Here is a 23,214-nt window from a genome sequence, read left to right as displayed (position 1 = left end):
AGTGGCCTTTTAGAAGTTGAAAACATACTAAAACCGAAGTCAGGCAAATATTCTGGCTTACCTCGGTGTATGTTGCAATCAGCGCTCGATAATTTTACGAAAATATTAACATAATTATGTAATTTTATGTGTATTTTCCAAAAAAGATGTGTTTGATTTTTTGTTATATATGGCTCATATAGCTCAAACGGTAAAATTATTTTTTTCGCGAGACGGAGCGATAATTTTGGGGATTTACGAACCGGAACGGCGCTCCGGTGCTCTCCGGTACATTTCGAGCCCTGGCAATACCAACAGTGTTGAGTGTCGATAGATGGAAAACATTTGCGGGCCAACGCGTATGTCGCCTTCTTTACAATGACGAGCACCACGTGGCCACTAACATTTGTCTGACTTTGGACATTTTTTAATGATTTTACCGAGGCTTTGACTGCGACTCGCTGTCATATCGCTTCTTCTCAACTAGAAGAGAATCTGGCGATCAGGTCCTCACTCCAATTCTGTTAAAGAGCTTTACAATTTTTGCGGTTACCTACCCATTTACGACCTTTCAATTCGTCGACAAGTATTTTTGTATTTGATAGTTACAATAATATTAATATTGATTTTCCCTCCACCACCCGCCACATCTCCACACCCGTGTTATGCGGGCGTATACCGTGGCGTAACTGGAGCAACTTCCCAAGACCTTGGTTGGCGTGCACTATAGCGTGTGAGAGTCTTACTCTTAGAATATCTATATTACGGTCGAAAGATCTTCTCGCTCGCCGCAAAATAGCGAAAACTTTTGGAAAGCTGAGAGATTTTCCTTCGTAGGTACCAAGTCGCAATGACTGACCGGTTCATTTGAGGGTCAAATGGATTTGAGATGCTCTTAAATTTCAACCGACATAATATGGGGACACCCTCCAGGGATATTATCATCATCTTACAATTCGCCACATAAGTATGTCGAAGATTCTAGAGCTTGGTGTAAGTCCAATATTTATTCTACTCGTATTAAAAATACTCCTCTGCCGGTTTCCGGCTGCCTGTCGAGCTGGTAACCAGGTTCCGGTACCAATACATAATAATCGCTATTTCCGCGTCTGATAACATATTTGCGCAATGGCGTCGTCTAGCTAGAGTATATTTTGACGTTTCGGGAGATTACGCGCGAATGCGGCGAATGTCGATGTCGCTAGAGATGTGCGAGGTTGTATCATGCAACACTGACCGGCGGGTCTAGGAAGTTTTGATTTATGGCCGTCAGGCACACAAGGCGAGTTGTGATATGCGAGCCGGCTAAGAGGTACATTGGTACGACCGCGTTACAAACACTCGAATTCGGCAGCCCTGTGCGACATTCGATAAGTACTATTGTGGCACAACCTCAAGGGTTCCACCATCGTAGCCACACTCTTCATCACACTGCAGAAAGACTACAACAGCGAGACGTGGCGATAGACCGAGGGAAGTGGCGCGGCCTTGTGCTTGCCCTATGTCCCAATACTGGGGCGTGATAAAGCAAAATAAGTAAATAAATAATTATAATTAAATAATATATAAAACATAGCGAAACAAAATATCCTCCCCTTTGCAACACCACTGCCAGTAGGTACATGTGGATAAAATAAAAATACTCACTCAGTATCTTGTAGTTTGTTTATAAAGTCGATGGCAAGACATCTGATGTATCAGAATCCATTTAGTTGGTTGTCAGGAAACATTACTTGAACCCTTGTTTACCAGCTAAAATATAAAACGTCCGTTTACGATACTTACTAAAAACTATTGTTTTTGTAATAAAATATAAAAGTGACTACATGAAAATTGATGCGAAAAAAAGAGATGCCATAGAATTGCCAATTCTAAAACTTTATCACCAGTGATTATAGAAAGTTCATTCCCAATATGAATAAAATTGTGTTATATACTTTTGTGACAATGATAACCTTTTGTATGGTTAGTTCACACGCCCTATACAGTATCGATACGGAAGAAAGAGGTATGTTTCTTTGATTAACAAAACATATTAAACATAATTAAATTAGTACCTGTGTTATGTTTTACTTCCGGCGTTACTGTTTGTTATAAAGATTGACGAAAAAAAACTACTAATTCCCCTGTCTCCAACATCCTGAAAATTTAACCAATGATTTATGCGTTGTCAATGTAAACTGTTTTGAACCTCTTCCATTCTCTATCTTTCCCTACGCCTAGATGATACAAGTGGAAAATTTAGGGATGTGGAAACCTAACTCACTGACTGATTTTTAAGTTACACAGGTTAAACAATAAAATAAAAACCATAAATCAATTTCTTTAAATAAAAATAATTATTCAGTAATGACATATTCTAATATAAGCGGGTGTTTTATTTTTGTGTGGAATTACATATTATTATATTTTGTTTGAGTGATTTTGCCAATTCAAATTAAAATTGAATATTTTTTGACCGATGTTTTGTCCGATCCTAATAATAATTATATTATGGGCCTCCACAGGGTGGAGGTAAGTATTCACAGATTTATGTTTTTATGACAAATATATTATGTTAGCTACTTACTCAACCTATTAGGTTCTTACTATGTCTCCAAACACAAATAAAAAAAAACAATGTATGGCCAGAGCCAAGATTCGAACCTAATACTCACGAAATTATAAGCCGACACATAAACCGCTCGGCCATCTTGGAATTATTTAATATATTATATATTTACTTACCTATGTTAGTTGCAGGGATTTTATTATGTTTTGTGATCCTAATAAATTTGTGAGAAATACGCATATTAAAAAAAATAGTACAATTAAATAATTGTATGGCTGATTTGAATTGTTTCGAGGGCCCATATTATATCTTCTGATGGATCGATTGCATCATCTGCATCAAAGAAAATCACCGCTGTATAATGCGTTATAATTTCATTGCGGAAGTATGCTGCAGTTGATAAACTTTCTTTAATAATTAAATAAAACGCAGTATTTAGTGACAATTATTATTAGTAAACTAGACCGGCTTGACGGGGTTTTCATTGGTAACGTGGTCAGTCCGGGATTCATATAAAAATCAACTAAGTTCCCCCAGTCCTATAATCGTAATTTTGTTCAGCTGACAGGCTTATAAAATTAAAATTGGTATTCCAGTCAGGGCTCGGAATGTTGGCGTGTTGGCCAGCGGAAGACTAATGTGTGACATAGTGAAAAAAATAAAAAACGTTAATTTATAAAGGTCAACCAGCATGTTCATTGACACGGATATATTATATAACTACGTACAATAGATTTAATTAATATAAAATCAAAAATAAAATATGTGACTGTCACCATAACATGCGCACATATGATGCATTTTTGATTCGGACAGTTTCAACAGTTATTAAAACTAATTATTATATGATAGGGGTTGAAAACCCCTATCATATAATAATTAGTTTTTTAAATTATTTAAATTTAAATTATTTAAAAAGATAAAATCGATAGGAAATATAAGAGAAAAACGGTTCAAACGAATTGTAAGTTGTAAATTGAAAGACGCAAGAGAACTAAACAGTTCCTATCATTATGATGATTCATACATTTATTCTGCAGAGTCCATCCACTGGGCTACAGTAACCACGATTTAGAATATTTAGATAGTAGAAAATAATAATATTAGATAATATTGTATTCCTAAAAATGTTGAGTGGTTAGATGTTACATTGAACATTTTGCATGTTTAAATTTGGAAGAACAATTATAACTTAATTAATATATTTGTTGCTTACGTTTTGATAATCCACGAGAAATTAGTATATCAATAACATTTTAATACAAATAACATAATCACATTCTTACATACACGAGTTTATCTCTCTTATCGGGTGATTAGAGTACTGTTCTAACTAAGAAAACAAAATACGTAGTATTAATTGGACCTACCATGAGAAACAATATTTATTTCATACGTAAAAAAATAAATTTATAAATAAAAATTGACTGATAATGGTGTAGTATCGTAAAATGTTTATTATATAAATGCCAAATTAGCTTTACCAATAATATTATTGTTTATATTTTTAATTCTAAAGAAGTTATTAATTATTACGAAACGAAATAACAGTATCTAAGCTGGTTATCGACTTTCATAATATTATTGTTTTTCTGTGTAATCCAAAGTATTTCTTCCAGCTATTTTTACTATACGTATTGGCACCAAAGTATACCAATATGTCTCCTATTAACAATAATTTTAATTTTATCAAGCCCGATTTAGGTTATACACAGATATCTGTTGTTTCCGGGATTCTTCATAAATTATATTTTCGTTTGTGAATTTGTCATTGTTAAAAATTATTTTTATATTATGAACATGGCCCCCACAATGGGGGGAGGGGGTTAACAGGGCTCTAACCTGGGCGCCTGGCGTGGTGACTCGACCAGCTTAGTGACATAAACACACATCACACATTTTGCTTTAATAATAAAAAAGTCGCCAGCGACGCTATTTTACGCGTATTAACTTAAAAAATATAGGTATGCTTGTGCGATGCGATTTGATGTGATATTATCATGCTTGATATAGTTAAGTAATAATGATAATTAGCGAGTAGATTTTTTTTTTTTTTTAATGATTGATTAATAAAACTGGCTTATTTATCCAATATAACGAAGGGGCGGCTCTCGTGGTGCAGTGCGTAAGGCGCTTGCCTTCCACCCAAGAGTTCTTGGGTTCGATTCCCGATCAGGACACACAATATTCATGTGTTTGTCTCAAAGCCTGGGTGTTTGTGATTGTTCAAAATTACTAACAAACCACCTTGTACGAAAAAGCAAGGACATGGTTATTAATAATTCTAAAAAAAAAAAAATATAACGAAGGGTTGCGTGTTATTTTGCTACCTCAAAAAATGGTTCATATGATGCCGAGTTTCAAAAGTTAATAATTCAAGTGAATTTATTAACACATAGGTACGAAAAATTTCTAAAATACACGGAATACCCTTAAGGCTATATATACCTCAGTTGAGGCATGGTCTAAGATGATCGTGACTGGGCGATGCGCGGATTGTGCAAATGACGCGAGCCGTAAGAAATATAATTTGTCATAAAAATTCAACATGCGTCCATTTAATGTTCTGTTTATTGTTCTATTAGTAACAATAATAATATATTCATTGACATGTTTTCTTTTCTAAGTGAATGTGTAACGTTTTTTAGTCATCTTTACATGATTTAAGAATTAATACCCCCGTCGCCATCACGAAACAAATTGACGTGTTCACAGGTCGACTTTCGCTCTCCGATTGCCAGCGAGTCAAAAATTTCGTCGCACCTATAGTTGAAAATTATTTGCCGTTTCACTGAAGTATGCTCTTAATAAATTGCCTCGCGAAACTATTGGTTCCGCAGAATATCATTTGCGAAACGTTGCTGTAGAATATCACACTACCCTTAACCCTATTGACAGGTAGGGGGGCTGCTTCAGGATGTCCACGATTATGAGTTCATACATGTTGACATTCACGGGTCAAAAATACAATGTGTCAATAAAATATTAAATTAAAATGAAAATGATACGTCTTATTCTAGTATGTAGGCGCATGCAGTGCGGCAATATCAGCGATTGATAACTTGCGATCATGAAATGATGTAATTTTTAGTTAAATTGTAAATTTTAAAATAAAATCTGAAGCTAAAATTAAGTTCACGTTACAAACGCTTCAGTCGTATCTAGGACAGTTATTTTTTAAAATTAGTGACTGGCTTTGTGGTTTGAATCATACTACACGTAATATGTAATTACCTTGGTTTCTAACCGACGTACAAGGGCCCAGATGCTCAGCGTAGGTCAAAATGGAGCTTTTATGGTATTTTCAGAGCACAACCCTGGACATTCCTTAAACGTTGTAGATAATCTATTTATATAATTTTGAAGCTTTATTATCCTTAATGTTTATTTTAAACATTTAATGACTATATAAAGTATTTTTAATACATACAAGTACATGTACCTAACCGAAAAGAAAGTACATGTACCTAACCGAAAAGAAAATATTTTTTTAAAAACGGTACATGTTCAAACACGCGCGTTACCATGATCTTACTCCCTACTTTATTTATCGTTTGTCAATTTATGGCTATGGCCGTATCTTGTAGCTAAGTCACTGGGAAATGCCAATAGAAATGGCGTATTTCAAAAAATTACTACCATATTCTTAGGTCAATAATTATTATAAAGCAATCATTATTCGTAGGATGTTTATCATATTTGAATGGTCAAAGACATAGCTTATAATCAGTATCTTTAGAATTATCTTCAACTGTGTTAATCGTGCACATTTTTGAATAATAAAATGCCTAATTCTTGTCAAATTTGGGATCACAAAAATTATAAAATATAGTTTTTTTTTCGAAAATATTTTACTATATAATGTTAACATTAATTTTACTAATGGTTTTGTAAATGCTTTTAAAAATTAATAAATATAAAAAATCTTAACACCACTTCACATGGACGTACTGAAATATGACTATATTCTAAAATATTAGAGCGAGAGGTTTAAAATAATACTATTTTATGTAATAAAAATACTTTATGCAGTCATCAAGTGTTTAAAATAAATATAAAAGATAATAAGGCTTCAAAATTATAAAAATAGATTATCTACAGCGTTTAAGGAATGTCTAGGGTTTTGCTCTGAAAATACCATAAAAGCTCCATTTTGACCTACGCTGAGCATGTGGGCCGTTAACGGACTTGCATTTGATTTGATAAACTATTATTTTTCAATTTTTCAACGAATAATTCACAAAAATCAAGAATGTAAGTACTTAAGATTCTTTATTGAACATAAATTTTTCATAATCTTGCCTTTTTACTAACACTAAAGGACATAATGCCCAATAACAGTAGTGTAGTGAAACAGTAGTGTAATTATTAATAAAAGCGAAACAATTACAAACACACAGACTTTCAGAAATTCACATACATATATTGTGACCTCACCGGGAACATACTTATTAGGAAAAAAAAATAATTCTATTGTAATTGGGCAAAGTGTATGTTGCTAAATTGGTAAAGAACACTGGCTGAAATACGACGGATACTGGTTCAAGTCCCCCCCGGCACAATATTTTTTCTAGTTGCAGTATTTCTCAGGTGATTTTGAATTGTGGACGTTCAATAAAGAGCGTAATATTCTTAATTCTTGTGAATTATTCGTTCAAATAATTTTAAAGTGAGTCAATGGTATAAACTTTTTAAATGTATATTATATAAATTTGGCTCGAATAGGACAGTGACGAAAACTTGACTAAATACGTAGGCAAGTGTGTCGACTTGCTGGATATTAAAATATTCTGTCGCCATTGTTGAAAAAATACCCGGGGAAATGGAGTTTTGAAAACAACTAACTCTGTATTTATTACAACATTTTTCTTAGCTTGTATTCTTATTTGTCCGGTACAAATCTTGCAATCGATTTTTGATTAACTTCCCGACTAGCTAGACATTTGAAACTTTTATAATATATCAGAACACGATGGAAATGCATTTTTAATACTTTTAGCCATCTTTAAGCAGAATTGAATTCATTTTCAGTTAATTCTGTTTTGTATGGAAAGTTATTTCAGAAAAATCCGTAAAAAGTAAAAGACTATTATTGGTTGCTAAGGGGGTGGTCCTAGCAACAAAATTATTAATATATAGTGCGTTACTATGAAAACTAAAATGAAATGTCAAAATGACATTTCAGTATTCTATATTTGTTTGTTTGTTTGTTTTTTATTTACTTCATATCAAGTACAAGTTTGAGCATATTGAGCATAATAATTCAACAGAAAATTTAAAAATGTTCTATATAAAAAGTTCTTTTTATCTTGTAATTATTCATGGGTAACTTTAAAATCTAGTAAACGTATTAAATACTATTAATATATCACTATTTAATAGAGAACATTACCCTGTCCTTGTATTTTACAACATTTTTCTTAGCTCGTATTCTTATTTCTCCGGTGGTTCTTTGTCCGGTACAAATCTTGCAATCGATTTTTAACTAACTTTCCGACTAGCTAAACAACTTAAGAAACTAAAGAAACTTTTAGAAGATATCAGAACACGATGCCAATGCATTTTTTAATACTTTTAGCCATCTTTAAGTAGAATTGAATTCATTTTCAGTTAATTCTGTTTTGTATGAAAAGTTATTTCGACAACATTATTGGTTGTCAGGGGGCTGGGGTCTAGCAACTAAATATACGTATATACGTGCGTTACTATGGGAATCAATATGACATGTCAAAATGACATTTCAGTATTATTTCTATCAAGTACAAATTTTTTTGATCGTTTAAGCTCGTCAAGTCAAGTTTATATGATTCAACAGAAAATTTAGAAACGTTGTAAGTATAAAAGTTCTTTTTATCTTGTATTCATTTTACCTTTTGGTTGGCAAAGTGTGATTTAAAATAGAATCTCTACTGCGACGTTTCTAAACTATACGTCCAAACATCCTCATTGCGGTTATTACCTCTTTAAAATGGCTGACGACGTTACACTTCTCACGAACTACATCAGATTATTCGCTAGGTAAGCAGTATCCAGTAAGTAGTTCCAATGTCAAAGTTACAATTTAAGGTCTGCTCTCTTTATTGGTAGTAATGTAATGGTAGGACAGTGCCGTGACATATTATTATGTATGACCCTAGTTAGTGACCCCGGTCAGGTTATTTTGACAGGTCATGAACCCAGATCTAAAGGTCTTAGAATTACATATTTATTTACAACACCTGTACACGTAGAGATTCTAGTATCATGCATGTCGATGTAAATTGGAACCAAGGAACACAAAATTAATGGCAAATAGCTTACCCTACGGGGCATGGTAGCAGTTTTGAAGCAGGTTCCGCTTTATTATTTTAGATGACGAACGTCCGAAAATATTGAATGTTCGATTTTTACGCGACAAACTTTAATGCATATTATGAAACTGACGTAACTATGCTAAATACATATTATTTATCACGTATTTTATTTGTCCACAATAGAGATCCCTACGCTGTGATACCACACCTTATATGTTAAGCCAGTTTTCATTCATTTTGTGTTCTTTGAGTGGAACAGAACATTTTTTTGTTGTACCTAATTAATGTATAATGAATAGGTATAAGAACTTCTTTCTTCTTTGCCCATATCCGCCCCTTAACTGGAGCATATGGACACCACGCGGCGCCTCCAAGAATCCCTGTCGCTCGCCAGTCTTCTTGCTTCGTTCCAGGTCAAACCAGCATCCCGTAGCTCCGCCGTATACACTCTGTAGATTGTATTTAGCGGCCTTCCAGGACGCCGGAATCCGGTCGGCTTGAAGAACAGGCAAGCCAGGTTAAAGTTCTCTTCTGGCATCCGCAGCACGTGGCCGAGCCAGGTCCAACGTCGCCTCTTCACTTTCAGCGTGATGAGAGGCTGCTTGGTACGTTCTCTTATCTCCTCGTTGCTCCTAAAGTCATACCACCGCACACCCAGTATTCGTCGCAAACATCTATTTTCGAAGCTCAGTATACGGTTGCTCTGAGCCTTCGTAAGGTGCCATGATTCGCTACCGTAAAGCAGCACCGTCAGAATGCAAGCGTCGAATAGGCGGCATTTGGTTTTGACCGAGTACAATCGTGAGTCCCAGACATTTCGCATCGAGTTGAATGTTGCTCCAGCCATTCCCATTCGGATAGCGAGCTTTTTCTGCAAAATGCCATCTCCCGTGATGTGTACCCCCAGGTACTTGAAGCTGTCGACGCTCTCGATGCTCTGTCCATCGCTAATCAGAGGGAAATCTGGATCAGGACAGGTGCTATTGCACAAGACGTTGGTTTTCTTCGCGTTGATTTTCAAACCAACGCGAGAGGAGTTGTTATGCAACCTGTCGATTGTCTCTTGAATGCCCTCGATTGAGTTGTCGAATAGGACAGCATCATCGGCGTATTCCAGGTCGCATAGCTTCACCGTGGGGGTAACAGGTATGCCTCGGTCGGGTGGTATTGACTTCCGTAGTATGAAGTCAAAGAGAATGATAAAGAGAAACGGTGCAAGGACACAACCCTGTCTGACTCCGGTCGTGACCCCGAACCATTCCGTGACAGTGTCTCCAATTCTGACACAGCATTCGCTATTCTCGTGCAGGCTTTTGATTATGGCAATGATCTTGGGAGGGATCCCGTATGCTCCCAGTATCATCCAGAGGGAGGGGCGGTGCGGACTGTCGAAAGCCTTCTCATAATCCACAAAACAGCAGGCCATCGGACTGTTCAACTCATGGCTCTGCTGGAGAAGACATCGAAGGTTGTGGATTTGGTCTGCACACGCTCGACCAGGTAGAAACCCGGCTTGGTTTTTCCTGAGGACGTGCATTATTGGGTCCCTTATTCTCATCAAAATGATGTTTGCCAAAATCTTTCCCGGAACACTGAGTAGCGTAATGCCTCGGTAATTGTCGCAGCTTAGAGGGTCACCTTTTTTAAGAAGTGTGATGATTTCACCGTTCACCCAGTCCCTTGGGCAGCGCTCTTCTTCCCACACCTTTGTCATCAGATGAAACATAGGGTGCAGGATTGCGCTCAAGCTGTACTTGAGGAATTCAGGATGAATCCCGTCTCCCCCCGGTGCCTTTCCGTTCTTGAGCCTTTTCACAGCCGATTTTATCTCGGTGTGCGTGGGCGGGCAATCGGAAATGTCGGTCGCTCGGGGAATGTCCAAAAGTAAAGCTTCCGCAGATATGTCAAAGGGATCCAAGGGGGGTGGGCGGTTCAGCACTCCGCAGAAATGATTCTTCCAAATCTTCTTGACGCATTCTGCGTCAGACTCTATTGCTCCACTGGGACCACGAATGGCTCCGGGAGTCGGTGGTTGCCTGCCGCAGACTTCACGGGTGATTCGGAAGAGTTTCCTGGTGTCATTTCTGCTTGCTGCCTCCTCTGCCGCTTCAATTTGCCGGTTCATAAAATTGCGCTTGTCCAACCGCACGGATCGTTTGACTACCCTGTCTTGGGTCTGGTAGTCAGTCCGGCGGTCCTCGGTTCGGTCGGGGTCTCTCTCCTCGTCTCTCAGGGCTTTCAGCCTGGCTCGTTCACCAATTTCAACCCACGTTTCGTCAGACATCCACTTTGGCTGCTCACTCCTTCTGGTACCAAGGACGGTACGAGCCGACGACACAATCGCACTCTTTATGAGGCTCCAGTCCGCCTCAATGAGGTCGGATTCAGATTTGTGCCGCTCGTAGATACAATCTACACTATCTCGTACAGCAGTTTCGAAGTCGGTCCGAATTCTTCGGCGTCGGAGCTTCTCAACGTCAATTCGTTCGCACTTTGGAGGCCTCGCCTGGCGACTGAGTTTTACTCGGATGTTTCCAATAAGTAACTCATGATCGCTATGGATATCGGCGCCTCTGTAAGTACGCACGTCGAGAAGTTCCTTTCGGTGCTTCAAGCTGTATAAAAAGTGGTCAATCTGCGTCCTCGTGCGTCCATCAGGAGACGTCCACGTATATTTGTGAATGTCTTTGTGGGGAAAAACAGTGCCTCCGATTGCAAGCTCGTTCAGAGTGGCGAATTCTACGAGCCGCTCACCATTATCGTTGGGGTCACCGAGGCCGTGTCGTCCCATCACCGTGGGGCCAAGCACCGGGTCTGCTCCTACTCTCGCATTATAATCCCCCATTACAATCACGCGGTCTCTACGGGGGATGGCGGAGACTGCCGCGTGGAGAGAATCGTAAAAAGCATCCTTTGTCTGCGCGTCGGCATCCTCAGTGGGGGCGTAGCACTGAAAGACGGTCAATGAGCTACCAGGCGTCTTGAAGGAGGCACGTATCAGTCTCTCCGAGATTGGTTCCCATTTCACGAGGCAACGGGCCGCTCTCTTTGACATCAACACTGCCACTCCCTGGCGATGGTATTGCTCCTGACCTGAGTAGACAATAGAGTAACCCTCAATCAACTTTCTCCCGGCTCCTTTCCAGCGCACTTCGCTCAGCCCTAGGATGTCCACACCATAGGTGTGCATGATGCGTGTGGCGTGCAGGTCCTTTCCGGGGGTACGCAGGGTGCGAACATTATATGTCCCAATGCGCATACTCGAGTTGTTAGAGAGGATTACTCTACCTGTTTCATTGTCCATTTCCATGCAAGGTCGTCGTTTTACAGAGCCGGTTGTCGTCCGAGGCTGCTGTGTAGGTGTTATGTTAATCTGTTTCGTTTAAGGAGGCAAGGTGATTAGCCCAGCGCTCCCGAGGCCTGAGCCACGAGGGCCCTGAAGGTCGGCTCGACCAGGTTTTTCTGTCGGGGATTTCCTTCCCTTAGCCAGAAGGCCAGTTTTATGGCGCCGGTCACTCGCCCTTCGCCCCCTGCTGTTAGCTACAGCATACGCTGCATTGCCCGGAGGTCGCCACGGGGAGGCCAGCAGATGGGACTTGCTGGCAGTTTGGCATTTCCCAACTTTTGCTATGAACACATCTACTGGCGTCAATGTGTTCACTTGGGGCCGACCAGCCGTTGACCACCGTTTTTTTTTTTTTTTTTTTTTTTTTTTTGATAAGAACATGTTCATACAAATCTACCAATATTCAGCATCTCTAATGATCTGGTGATAGTTCGTAAACATGATTATATCTATTTGAGAAGACGATAGCAGTATCCGTGGCTGGATGGAGTGGAAAAAGATCATCGAGTTGTTGGCCTCCGTAATTGGCCCTATAAGACGAGACGTAGAGATGATTGAATGGGGGTTGCTTGAGGAAGCCTAAAAAGCTATGATAATAAGCAACTACAATCACCATCGCCAGCTGGGTTCGATCCACTGCTGGATGTAGGCTTCTCCCTAGCTCCCTTCACTCTCGGTCCCTAGTTATTCACTGCCACGTACATCCACCGAAGTTTATGTGTTCCTCGATTCGGCGTATTTAGGGCGTTCCTATGATCGTTTAGTGCTCATTGGGTCCAGCGGTTATCCACTCCCCGAGCGATATGTCCCATTGCCTTTTCATCTGCTTTCGCGTACTCTTGTCTGAATTTTTATATATTGGTTTATTTTGTGGTCTTTCCACGTTGTCCCCAACATTTAACTTTCCTAGCCACGTTGCGCTACTCGTACTTTTTGGATTTCTCTTTCATTAACGGTCCATGTTTCACTTGCATACGTCAGCACTAGTAGCACACATGAGTTGAACACTTTACGCTTAAGATACAATGGAAGGTCACTTTTGAAGATACTATTCAGGCGCCCAAAATAAATGATCTCCAACGCAACGCGATGACTTGTATAGTGATAGTTTATTTTAGTCGGCTATTAATATATTTTTGCGTATTGTCACATGACGCACTATGCATTCACAAATAAATCATCCTATTAAAACAATTGAATGCAACGTTTGGAGTCGAATTTACACCACAGTAGTCTAATAGCGATGTTAGGTTCTAGCATTAACCATTAGTACATAATTCTGTCATGCCTAATATGGGTGAATATTAACCATTATCTTTTATTTTCTAGTTTTTTTCTTTTCTTTTCTTTTTATTTTGTATCGTCTATGTAGTAGGGCAGCCGTTTCTCTATTTAAAATCTTTTATCTATTTTTTTTAAAATTTCAGGAGCGTCTTCGACACTGGACGATGTATCAGTCAGAAAAGTTGGCGCAGCAGGAATTTCTGCACTTCCTGCCAGTCTTTGGCCGATTCCTCGCCGGCGTTCGCACGGATCTAATCAGCCAGTACCAATAATGCCAGCCTACAACCTCGTTTGGGTATCGAACATTTTTTCATTGATACTCATGATATTTTGGATGACTTTCGTGATGATTTCCGAGTAAAATCTATCCAAAGGTTCTGCAGCCATTTTAAGTAACATATTTAAGTAACTTTACAGAAATAAAGACAGTTAAAGTATCACTGCATTTTAGAGTTTTGTATTGTTAAAATAATTATCTACAATTAGAAATGATACCTCATACCTACTCATTTTATATAACATTACAATGTGACACTATGTGCACCATACCAACTTCAGATTTTCCGTTTTGATGATCTAAAATGATTCCGTTATATATATATTTATATATATATTTTAAATACAGGCGGTAGATAGGTACGTCAATAATAATCTTGACGTATTCATGTTATGTACCTGTTACTCCTACGATGGTGATTATCAACATCATGAAAATAGTTATCTGGTGAATATTGTCTCATATGAATAAATCCTTAAATATTTTTGTGGATAATTAATTAATATGACGTGACTAGGGATTCCAATCCCGGGATCCCGAGCTATTTTCGATACCTATGAATCCCGGGATTGATAAACATAATCCCGGGATTTCGGCATTGATTTTTTTTATCCATTTTTATGGAAAATAAAATATAACAGAAAAAATACTTTTAATAAAAAATAACTACATTAGAAATAAACTGAGTTTGAATGAAGTTCGATTTATACCCAAGTGTAGGTTGCCGATTCATTTTATTTTTTCATATATATTATTAAAAATTGAAAGATTGGAAAAAACAATGCTTCGCACTATTAAAAAAGTTATTCCACCATGATATCATACGTTTTACGGCAGTTTCAGATTTGGCTGACTAATTAGATTTATGAAGCGGAAAGGCCATAAGTACGCCATGATTATTTGCTATACTATTTTAAATCTCGCTAATCCATTCATTAAGTCTTTACTATCAGAAACAGCAATCTCCTATTAAATTCACATTATTATTTATATTACAATATTATTTACTGCGTTAAACTTGTGCATTTCCAAGATTGAACGTATACAATATTAACAATAAATGTCTTAAATAGTATAAATTATACTAGATTTATTTTTGACCGATTTTATCAATGTTATTTGTAAATATAAAATTTTTATATAAACAATGGAAAAAATGCCAATCCCGGGATCAGAATTTTGGCTCGGGATTGGATTCCCTAGACGTGACTGATTTCGACAAAAAAAGGGGGGACGTGCTCAGCGTACGTCAAAATGGAGCTTTAATGCTATTTTCAAAGCATGATCCTGGACATTCCTTAAACGTTGTAGATAATCAATTGACATAATTTTGAAGCCTTATTATGCTTTATATTTATTTTAAACATTTAATGACTGCATAAAGTATTTTTATTACATAAAATAGTATTCTTTTAAACCTCTCGCTCTAATGTTTTAGAATATAGTCATATTTCAGTACGTCCATGTGAAGTGGTGTTAAGATTTTTTTTATATTTATTAATTTTTAAAAGCATTTATAAAACCATTAGTAAAATTTATGTCGACATTATTGTAGTGAAATATTCACAATAAAAAAATATATTGATACTCTCTGTGATCCCAAATTTGACAAGAATTAGGCATTTTATTATTCAAAAAATGGGCAAGATTTACACTTTTAAAGATAATTTTAAAGAGACTGATTATAAGCTATGTCTTTGACCATTCAAATATGATAAACATTCTACGAATAATGTTTGCTTTATTAAAATTATTGACCTAAGAATAAGGTAGTATTTTTTTGAAATACGCCATTTCTATTGTCATTTCCCAGTGGCTAAGCTACAACATACGGCCGTAGCCATAAATTGACAAACGATAAATAAATTAGGGAGTAAAATCATGGTAACGCGCGTGTTTGAACATGTACCGTTTTTTAAAAAATATTTTCTTTTCGGTTAGGTACATGTACTTGTATGTAATAAAAATACTTTATATGGTCATTAAATGTTTAAAATAAACAAAATTAAAATAAAATGAAGTGGAGATTAAGATCATTGTAACGCGCGTGTTTGAACATGTACCGTTTAACAAAAAAAAATCGGTTAGGTTAAGTTAGCATGTGGGCCGTTAAGGGAAACATTTTGACATTCAATAAACGATTTTTTTATTCAACGTATAAATCACAAAATTTAAGAATGTAACATTCTTTTATTGAACATAATTTGAAAACATTTCTGAGAAATAATTATAACCACTAGATTAAAAAATATATATCACACCCAGAAGTAACGCAATTTAGAAACCGCTTCAGAGAGTAGGTACCAGGGAAATAATGGGAATATGGGATAAGCTTAAACACGTGTCAAGAATACGCTTGCACTTCGTTCTGACAACTGCTATCGGTTTATGCACTGACGCTCATTCAATATTGGTATATTTGAAGGTTGCAACACACACTATTGCACGTCTATAATGTGTGCTTCATTTTCGTAGGACAAACACATTTAAAACCCTCCTTGAAAATGTAGTGTATATAGAATAGAAAGATATAAATAGTGTATGTAGGGTATGGCCTTTCTGAATTCTATTTATTAATTTGTTTTGTGGTAGAAACATTAATTTACTTCGTTGCAATTAGATAAAACACGTATAGATAAGTGGTCAGTCCACACTGTAGCAAATCCCGGTGGCACAGGTTCGAATCCTGCTGCGTGTCGTATTTTTTTAAGAAAAGATTTTTTCTATTGATTATATATTTATTATAAATTACGTATGTATGTCTACTCAGCTTGAGAATGCAGTAACCAAAAGACGTGCACTATAATTAGAATAATATGATGAATGCATAATATTGCATAATATTGAATAAGTATAAATCGATTTAATCATGTACATGACACTGCCAATATTTATTTTTATCATCGATTGATGAATTTTCTTATAATCACGATATTTTTTTCAATAATGATGTAATATGTGTCGTTTATTACAGAAATGATTACAAATTAATATTTGTGGACGAGATATCGTTTGGAAGAGTAGGTATATAATATTATGTATTATAATGCAAATAATTATTATATATTATTATATTAATTTACGTATAAAACGTGTAACAGGTTACGTCATACTATACAATGTGATGCAATTAAATTGTCTGATTCCATCATATATACTAAAATTGTGCATATTAATGAAAGTCGCATGTCTTACAAATTGGAAACACTTTGTGCAGTATCTATTTAAATCAAAATGAAAAGAGTCAGAGACAATTGTTTGCATAATAATATTTATTTAAGCTGGGTGGAGCAGTATTCTCGTAAAGGGTTAGAATTATGGTTTCCACGACGGTTTTACTGGACACGCTTGTGGTATACAATTTACCTTTTTAATGACGTAAAGGAGTGTGACCATTTTTAATTTTTACCATGATGCAAAGTAAAATGGCACCCCAGTAGCGATTTATTACAAACAAGAATCTTGTATCATCGGCCATATGGATTATGGTAAAATTAAATGAGTAGCTTAGTATCAAAGTGGGACATAAGCAATGACATTAATATGGACGAATCATCTGGGAAAAAAATGACATTCACTTCATTGTCGGGTCTGCCGAATGGCATAATCTGTTCTAACGCCATTACAATAAAGGTGATATTGCTATAAATTCCTGATGCTTTTTGTTGGGTCTGGCGGATGGTTCGGTTCGAACGGGTTCGCTAAAATGAACATTGACATTAGAAACACTGCTCTAACGCCATTACAATAAAGGTCATATTGCTATAAATTCCCGATGCGTGATATCGCATAATGGAAATTGCGTGACGTCTACCTATACATGCGAATGTGCGAATTTACTTGCTAGCTACTGTATTGAGTGCGTCGTCCATTAATAATGTCATTGGACATAAGCCATTTACAAAATTTTACAGGAGACTCACACCATACCAAAAATAAACTCAAAAATCTCTATGAAAACTACCGTTTTTGATACTATTGGTGGGTTTTACCATAATTAATTAAAACATGAATTTAATGGGAGGTAGCGTTTGTCCCATTTTGATACCAAGGTACTTAAATAATCGATTATACACAAAAATGATAAAATAAAAAGCGATATATTGTTTACCTACCTACTTTTAAGAATGGTACATTATAAAAATTGTTAAAACAAAAGAAATTGAAAAAAGTTTCTTCTATAGAGATGGAGCCTAAATGTATGAAATTGAAGCAAAGATAACACTAGTCCACTAATTAAAAAAGCTACAAGACTTCACATTACTGCTATGACATATATTGTGCCTGAAGATGCCGAAAGGCGAAACCCGGGTCGCAGAAAATGACCCATTAGAATTTAAATTCAAATTCCATCAAGTACCTTCGGTCGATAGTATTAATATTGCTAATAATTTGTAGGACGTTTAAAAGACAATCTGTCACGATGAGAAAGTAAACAGCTAATAATACTACACTTCGGCATTATTATTTTGTTTAAAAATCATATAAAAATTGTGTAAAATCGTTTACAACTGCACTCAAAGAAATCACAATGAACAATGTAAGATTACTTATATTTAAAGTACAAATTCTTTGTCAAAAACTATTTCTGGAAATGTGGATTTTCAACATTTTAACTTCATAAATGTTTATTGCAATTGTTAAAATGTAAAGTTACATTTTATCTTTAGAACACTGTAGGTGAATACCAAGAAGGTTGCATAAAATGGAATTTTCTTTGGTTTCGTTGAACCAAGTTCCGGTGTCATTTTTCTTTGCAACATACAGACAATGAGTTTCTTATTATATTGTAAGAGTTTATAAGAAATAATAACAAGATAAAAAGAACTTCTTATGTACAACGTTTTTAAATTCTGTTAAACCATATAAACTTGACTTGACTAGCTTAAACGATCAAAAAAATTTGTACTTGATAGAAATAATACTGAAATATCATCTTGACATGTCATAGTAACGCACGTATATATTAATAATTTTGTTGCTAGGACCCCAGACCCTTAGAAACCAATACTGTTGTCGAAATAACTTTTCATACAAAACAGAATTAACTGAAAATGAATTCAATTCTACTTAAAGATAGCTAAAAGTATTAAAAAAATGCATTGGCATCGTGTTCTGATATATTATAAAAGTTTCCAATGTCTAGTTAGTGGGGAAGTTAGTTAAAAATCGATTGCAAGATAATATGTACCGGACAAAGAACCACCGGAAAAATAAGAATACGAGCTGAGAAAAACATTGTAACAAATAGGATTCTACGAGTGTTCCGTTTTTTGCCCCACTTTACATGTGTAGACCCTATTTCTATAGAATAATATATAATTATACAACATCTTCGGTGCATGATAATTAATTATATACCTAACTGATTTGAAACTATAATCTAATTCATATCGTTTTATTTACTTGCAGTTGCCCGGTGGAGCTATTAAAATCTTACCAAGAACTATTGAAAGCTGATTAACACAAGAAGAGAAAAATATAATAAGATGTACAATTGTTATAATATTTTAGAGACTGAGTAGTGTAAGAGTAAGAAACTATTTATTATTTGGATGATGTATTAATTGGTTAATTTAAATACAGTGGCGATGACTGCCTGTCAGACGGAGATAATCGTTTGTAACCGAAATAAACTAAATTATACTCAGCGGTGATTTTATATGACGCAAATGACGCAACCGATTCGACGGAAAATTTAAAAAGGGGCCTCGAAACAGTTCAAACCGATCCTAATATTATTAAATTAACATCTTGAAAAATATGTGTTTTTCCTATTTTTTTCAACGCTCAACTATCATCCAACATTGTTAAAATCAGTGAAGTTACATGGTAGAAAGAAGGTCATGCGTTACAGAGTGATCATAAATCAGTGCAGTTTTTGCAAATATTATATCCACATATTTTTTAATAGACTTCATGGACACGAAATTGTTGATTTTTTTAATAGTAGGGTGCCTCAAAATCGGTCGGTACGTCGGGTCTCTACGTCATTAAACGCACCTCTGATTATATTTACGAAACTTAAGTTGTAGTTAAAAATAATTGTATGGTATATATTTATCGGCGAATATGAGATTTTGAAAACTGTCAGGAAATATAAAATTATGCAGATTTTAAATAAATAATATATTTTTCTTTTTCTTTTGGTGCCATCTTTTTCCAAGATTGGAAAGTAATTTGCTGTACACATTTCTATCCTGGACCAGTCGTATCAGATCCCTAATGGTACGTTTACATCTGACACTTATACCGTTTTACTTATTTTATGTGCCTGACATAAAATTTCACTTACTGTTTACACCTGCATGGATCTGACATAAAATTCTGGTATACTTCTCGTTGAAATAAAGTCTCGACACTTTATTCAATGGCAACATTGGAATAAATATATGCGGTGTTTACATATTATGATATTGTAATTTATTCGGACACTTATTTTGTATACTTCTCAAAAACGTTATGTCAGTTGTCAATATGGGAATGTTAAAAAAGAAAACAGCGAGTGTTATTATTTTAAGTCTTTTGGCAACAAAAAGGTAGAAAAAATGGTCTAGATGGGTGCGAGAATGGATTCAGCGACGAGTAGAACTAGGTGCCTTCCGTTTAATGTCAGAGTTTAAATCGAAGATCTAACTCAATTTGTGAACTTTAGTTTGCAAGATTGGACCTTTTGCAAAAAACCAAGACACACAATTTAGAAATGCCATAACTGTAGAAGAACGATTAACAGTAACATTGCGATATCTAGCATTTGATCGTCATTGCATATTATTCAATATAATATTATCGTATTACGAGTGCAGGTGTGGGCCAAAATGAATTAGGTAATACCATTTGAAGCGCATTTTTCTTCACAGAGTGCATCAGAATTAATCGTATGTGCCGAGAACAAGCGATATTTTATTTTCGAACAAAATCCATAAAACACGGCACATCCGATTTATTTCTCACTGTCTATGATTTTTGACAGATCGCTACAGTGCATTTATTAACGTAAACGTTGGGCATACATTCATGGTGTACCTATGATAATTGATTGTCCGTTGTTTTAGAAATATACCTATGCAAATTCACTAGGTACCTGTCAAACTACGAATAATGTGTCAGGTATTTGATATAAAAGTAGACGGTGGTCCAACTTCGGTGATATATCGCGGCAAGTTCGGAATTGTCGAATACGCGGTGTTTACATTTGCGTATAAAGTAGATTGAATAAGTGACAGGTGAGTGTCGACACACGCAAAATAAGTGGCTGGTACAAATATAATTACTGTTTACACTTGGTGAATATGGTGTCATACATAAATATGACAATATAAGTGTCAGATGTAAACGTACCATAACGTCTTGGGACATTGAGCCATTTACGGAGATTGCGTAGCCAAGAGAATCTCCTTCTACTCACGATTCTGTTATTTCTCAACTTTTCCCTGCGTTGGGAGATTAAGTAAATATTATACTTCTCATTGTGGAAAATATGGCTATAGTAATTTATTTTATTGGTTTGTCTTAAAACCTCTTCATTAGAAATTGGACACACATGGTACATTAATACAGCCACATTTTGAAAGCCTCCAGTTTTGTTATTATTCGTTGCTTTAATGTACCTACAGCCTTTGACTTTGTAAATCAGGACGAGCATTATGAAGCAATTCATCGCTTTTCATTGAGTGCCCAGACTTTGCAGTTTTTTTGACAGATGTAAAGCGAGTTATTTTATAAAATCATCCCTCTAACTAAATAAAGTACACTTGGGGTAAACCCGAAATCAAGTGGTCAGTAACTTTGAAAAAATAAAATAAGCCCATTAATTGCATGAATGCAACGATGCTCTTATTGTATTTATTTCAAGACATTTTAATTTTAAATAACCATGCCCTTGCTTGTTCGTACAATTCTTGCACTGCAAACGCATGATGTGTCATTCACAATTATTCTGATATCATTTAGTTATATAAACGGACATGACTAGCATTTTTCTTACATTTGAGGTAATGATGCCATCAAACCACACCCGCTTCGCACCACACCGGGTATAACGTATAACGATACTGAAAAAATAATATGAGTTATTCTATCTTCGTGATTTGTGCGCAGCCACCTTCCATGACGCTATAAACGTGTCTGAACGAAAAGATTTTATTGCCACAGTTTCTTATCCCGAGACGAAACTGCACTGGACTGACGTAGTAGCCATGCATCTTGGTGCTTAAAGAAAGAGTTTAGAAAATAAAAATAAACTCAAGTGAGGATTACAGTTAAATAGTTTTATAGATACAACTTTCCACTATTGGAATTATGTAGGTATATAGCAGCAACGCTTCATTTAAATATCGACAGATACATCAATTTGATTTATTTGTGGGACTAATTGCAAATTGTGGTTAGTAAATGCTGGAAATTAAATATCAATTTGACCAGTCAACGGTACAAGTTAAATAATAAAGCTTCGCCACTGATTTAATGATAGTTTTTATAATAATATTATATATATAATAATAAATGTATTTAATTATATATAAGTATGTATATATATTTTGTAAATAATATTTTAAAAAAAAACAGTTCTTAGTTTTTATGATATTTCTGATACTCAATAAAATAATGTTAAGTTATTAGGTAGGTACTTGTTAATATTAATTGATTATATTGTAAGTATATGAATATTATATAGTATGGAAAAGCTATTAAAAATACGTCCAATAGCAATAATATTATTAATGAATAACAAGTAGAGGTGTAAAATAAATGTTTAGAAATGAAAATGGATTGTTTTATTTAAATTTCATTGATTCAATAAAATTGGAGATATGCATATGACATATTAATGTAACATAATGCATTAAATACACAACTTGGTAATGGAGAGAAATATAAGGTGAATATTTTAATGTCCACATGAATATGCTTGATTAGAGATGGACTACATGGGGAGTGTAGATGTACCTGATTTTCTTTACGAGAAACGGTTGTTTTTCATTCGTTCAACCACGCCCACTCCTAATACAAACACTACACAAAGTTTTCTGCCGAAATTTCGTGGTCCTATTTCAAATCTGTCAAAACCAAAATGCATCAAATAATGAATAATAAAAATAAATAATTTATGCAGATTTTTTTAAAATTACTAAATCGAATGACATGGTGTACATATTGAGACTAAATAAAAGTTGTGAGATAGTAATTATTGCTCAAATGTATTTAAAGGAAAAATGTCTTGTTCTCACTTTTAGCCAAATTAATTAATTTCTACAAAACAACAATACATAAATAATATATTGTAGGAGTATTTTTTTAATATAAATCTATGTGTTATGCATCTAGTATGAAAACACATGGAATAGTAATCATTTCGTACATAATATAAAATATGTATTTTTTATAACTATCCAATATATAAACCTGACTTTTCAATAAAGTTTTTAATACATGTTTCTGAGGTGTTCCATAAAATGATGTAAGTATTTCAATTTTAATGGTC

At 35.3% G+C, this 23,214-nt stretch overlaps 1 long non-coding RNA gene across 1 annotated transcript; it reads left to right on the top strand.

Moving 5' to 3' along the window:
* The first annotated feature begins 1,666 nt into the window (after window positions 1–1,666).
* Window positions 1,667–22,464, top strand: LOC147072812 (uncharacterized). The gene is made up of 3 exons (XR_015070510.1): window positions 1,667–1,987; window positions 13,597–13,748; window positions 19,143–22,464. It is a non-coding gene; the product is annotated as an uncharacterized LOC147072812 (long non-coding RNA).
* Window positions 22,465–23,214: the final 750 nt, after the last annotated feature.

This window comes from Rhyacophila brunnea, unplaced genomic scaffold (assembly GCF_057557595.1).
Source record: "Rhyacophila brunnea isolate RB1 unplaced genomic scaffold, BYU_Rbru_1.0 scaffold_19, whole genome shotgun sequence".
Taxonomy (NCBI): domain Eukaryota; kingdom Metazoa; phylum Arthropoda; class Insecta; order Trichoptera; family Rhyacophilidae; genus Rhyacophila; species Rhyacophila brunnea.
The sequence above is the reverse complement of the archived record's forward strand: the minus strand, read 5'-3'. Positions and strand labels throughout refer to the sequence as shown.